The sequence below is a fragment of the Chiloscyllium plagiosum genome, chromosome 31 (assembly GCF_004010195.1).
Source record: "Chiloscyllium plagiosum isolate BGI_BamShark_2017 chromosome 31, ASM401019v2, whole genome shotgun sequence".
In the NCBI taxonomy this organism is placed as follows: domain Eukaryota; kingdom Metazoa; phylum Chordata; class Chondrichthyes; order Orectolobiformes; family Hemiscylliidae; genus Chiloscyllium; species Chiloscyllium plagiosum.
In genome coordinates, this window is record NC_057740.1 from 2199978 (window position 1) to 2204235 (window position 4258).

The window sequence follows — 4258 nt, forward strand, 5'->3', positions numbered from 1 at the left end:
CTCTTGACCTGCAATCTTCTTCCCGACCTCTCCGTCCCCACCCCCTCTCCGGCCTATCACCCTCATCCTCACCTCCTTCCATCTACCGTATTCCCAGCGCCCCTCCCACAAATTCCCCCCTACCTTTTATCTCAGCCCGCTTGGCACACCAGCCTCATTCCTGAAGAAGGGCTTATGCCCAAAACGTCGATTCTCCTGCTCCTCGGATGCTGCCTGGCCTGCTGTGTTTTTCCAGCACCACATTTTTCGACTCAGTCTTCCTGACAAGACACTTGTGAGATGTGTAACATTTCCCTTTTATTGAGTGAAACAGGGATTTACTTGTACTTTTATTTTGGTATATCTTGGACTGTACTGGGTGTTCATGACATCATCCCTTTGTTAAAATACATATTTGAGATGGCTCAGGGAATCTCTGATGGACTCAACCTGTAACCTTTCTTGGTTCGTCCCAGAGATCGTAATCTGAGGTAGTCTGGAATATAAAACTCTTACAGACAGTTTAGTTTAAATTATTACCTCTATTTACCAATGGCATCAATGTTACACTATAACATAGATACCGACAGGCTTGAGCTAAGGTTCTAAAACTTTTAGCATAGTAGCGGTGCCAACTCTTACCACAAAAAGTTCTCTCAGGCTACTCCTCTTATTGCCGCAAACAAGCAGTCTTTATACAGAATTTGCTATTAAAATCACAAAAATGGGGAGATTCAAGATGGCGGTGACCCAGCAAGTCTGAGTTTGTAGTACTCTGCCTAAGACTCAGGCAAAGTGGGGTACCCGCCTCCACCACACCCTCTAAACCATTAAAATAACTTTTACCTAACATATTTAGTCATTTTGCACCAAACTTGAACAGTTTGGGGGACGCCTCCCCCACCCCCTCCGTCTGCGGCCGCTTCAGGGGACTTACCTGCGGAGACGAGCCTGGTCTCCGTGATTAACATGCTGCAGGAGAGGATCGACCCTTTATTGAAGAATCCAGGAGCAGGTGGGAGTCACTCTCGGTCACGCTGCAAAAGCACGACTGAGAAATTGAAAAGCTTGAACATCACGTTGGGGGGGGTGGAGCTAAAGGCCACGAAGTCAGAGACTACTGCTGAATCGGCCATGGGCCGGGTCTGGGCTCTCGAACAGCAACTCCGGACCTTGGAGGAGCACATCGATAATCGGGGTCGTCGAAAAAATATTTGGTTGCTGGGCCTTCCCGACCGGGAAGAGGAAGGCTAGATGGCAGTTTTTTGGAGCAATGGCTCCCTGAAATATTAAAGCTGGAGTCCGGATCAAGCCAGGTGCGGGTAGAATGGGCCCACCGGGTTGCTATATGCAGACCCGGGTCGGACCAGCGCCTCCGCCTGATCCTATTCTGGCTCCAATGCTACAGAGAGAAACAGATGCCCCTGGAAGCTTCTAGAATCCTGGGGAATCATGGTGTACAAGGGCTCTCGGATTATGCTATTCCAGGATTTTTCTCCAGCTGTGGTCCGCAAAATGAGGGCATTTAGTGAGGTGAAAAAGTGTCTGCGAGACTTAAACATTCAATATTCCTTGCGTTACCCAGCAACGCTGCGCTTCAGCCATGAAGGATCCGTTTATAACTTTGGATCACCAGAGAAGGCTAAAGAATTTTTGGACTCTTCTAAATAGACTGTGAGAATTAAACCATATGGCTAATGATGCTAATTTGCTTCCCCCCCCCCACCAGTTTACCTTTTCTTTCTCTTTTCCTCCCCTTTATTGTTTAATATCATCTCTGGGGAGCTTATTTGTTATCCACCATGTGATTTTCTTTTTTTAAACAGGCCAGACGGCTTAGTTGATTTGTTCGTGTGTGTGTGTGTCGGGGGGACATTTGCTCTGCCCTACCTAAATTTTCTTTTAGAGTGGGGTGTTTTTTTCTTCTTCCGTTATTATACTTAGTTATCTATTACTTGCTGGGATTGCAACTTTATAGTTTTATATGTTTACACTTTGTATTATCTTTACTAAACATATTCAAGTGTTGGTGGGGGTGGGGCACTCACTTTTAACTTTGGTTTTATAGTACACGTGAATTTATTTACTCTAGTATGTGGTGCCTAGGTCGAGGGCAGGGCGCTGGTTGGGAGAGGATACAGTGGGTTTATTGACAGGTAGTGATGCCCCCTTGGAAAAAGGGGGAAAATCTCCTTCTATTTTTCTTATTTAGAAATAGTTTTTAACTATATTGGCGTTAATGTATTAAAGAACTTCTACTTTTGTGAATTTTCTATGGTCTGTGCTCAGGGTGTTTTGGGGCGGGTTCTTCCTCCTGGGGGGTCTCGGACTTGCCTGGACAATAATGGTTAGTCATTCGATTAGATGATGCACCTGGAATGTCAAGGGAAGTAATTCATCAATCAAAAGGAAGAAAATACTATCAAACCTCAAAAAAGAAAGGGTTGATATCGCTCTCTTACAAGAGACACACTTACTGGATAAAGAGCACTTAAAATTACAACAAGGAGGATTTGATCAGGCTTTCTTTTCATCGTTTAGTTCCAAAAGTAGGGGAGTAGTCATTCTCATTCAGAAGAACCTTCCTTTCAAAATCTTAAATCAGATAAAAGATGAATCTGTACGGTATATACTGATCAAAGCCCTCATAAATGGAGAGGAGTATGGAATTTTGAATCTTTATTGTCCCCCGGCACATCCCTTCAAATTTATAACGGAAGCGTTCTCCAAACTGATGGCTTTTGGGGCTCGTCACACAATTATAGGAGGAGATTTAATTGTACAATGGACCCAGAGACAGACAGGATACCCAAGAGTACTGCGGGTATATCTCTTAGATCCAGATAATTTGTGGATTTGAATAAGGCGCTAGGGTTAGTAGATGTGTGGAGATGCCTTCATCCGCAAGGCAGAGACTTTACTTTCTACTCTAACTCACATAGGTGTCATACTAGAATTGATATGTTTTTTGTTCCCTCGACCTTTTTGAACTCCATATTATCCTGCAGAATAGGTAATATAATAATCTCTGATCATGCTACAGTATATATGGAAGTTAAGACTAGGGATGATGAGACAAGCCCCCGACATTGGCGTATGGATTCCTTCTTAATGAAGGATAATAAATTTGTAAAATATTTCTCTTAAGAATTCAAAGTCTTTTTGGAAATTAACTCGGGCACAGCCATTAACACGTCGGTGATGTGGGAGACCATTAAGGCTTATGCGCGAGGTCTCATTTTTTCATACTCGGCGAGACCGAAAAAACAAATGGGAGAACAACAGAGTCTACTCGAGACTCGCTTGAAGGCAGCTGAGATAGCATATGTTGATAGGCCCTCTATTGCTAAGTTACAAAGGATTACAGCCCTTAGGATAGCCTTGAATACCGCACTTACCCAAACAGCAAAGAGGGAAATATTATATGCAAAGCAAAGACTATATGAATACAGCGATAAGCCTGGTAGATACCTAGCGTATCTCGTGAGGAGAAAAAAGGCCCCACAAGCTATCACGTCCATTAGGGAAAGTGCTGGTACTTTGACTCATGACTGCAAAAGGATCAATGCAGCCTTCAGAAAGTTTTATTCTGATCTGTATAAATCACAGACAGAGTTGAGAAGATGGAGTCCTTTTTTAAAATCCTGGTCTTTATGGACTTAACCCCGGAATAGGTGTTGAGCCTGAATGCTCCCCTGACAACCCAGGAAGTACTTGATGCAATCAGGCAGCTTCAGAGCAGTAAAGCACCTGGCCCAGATGGGTTCCAGGCTGAATAGGGATACTGGCTGGTCCACTTATAGATATATATAATTATTCATATAGTCAAGGCTACCTCCTGCCTTCTATGAGAGAAGCAAATATTTCTCTCATTTTTACAAAAGGCAAGGCCCCAGAAGATTGCACATCATACAGACCAATATCTTTGCTAAATGTAGATTTTAAAATTCTTTCTAAAACATTAGCATTAAGGCTGGAGAGGGTTTTACCATACATCATAAAAGAGGATCAGACGGGGTTTATCAAGGGCCGTAGATCATCTAATAATGTTAGACGGGTTTTAAATGTGATTCAAGTCTGTCATCAGGAAAGAATACTGGGAATAGTAGTCTCTTTAAATGCGGAGAAGGCATTCAATCGGGTTGAATGGTCATATCTGTTTTACACACTGGAAAAGTTCGGTGTCGGAGAGGTATTCGCCAAATGGGTCTCAATATTGTACAATGAACCCAAGGCAGCCGTGATTACTAATGGTTTAGGCTCAGATAGCTTCAGTGTA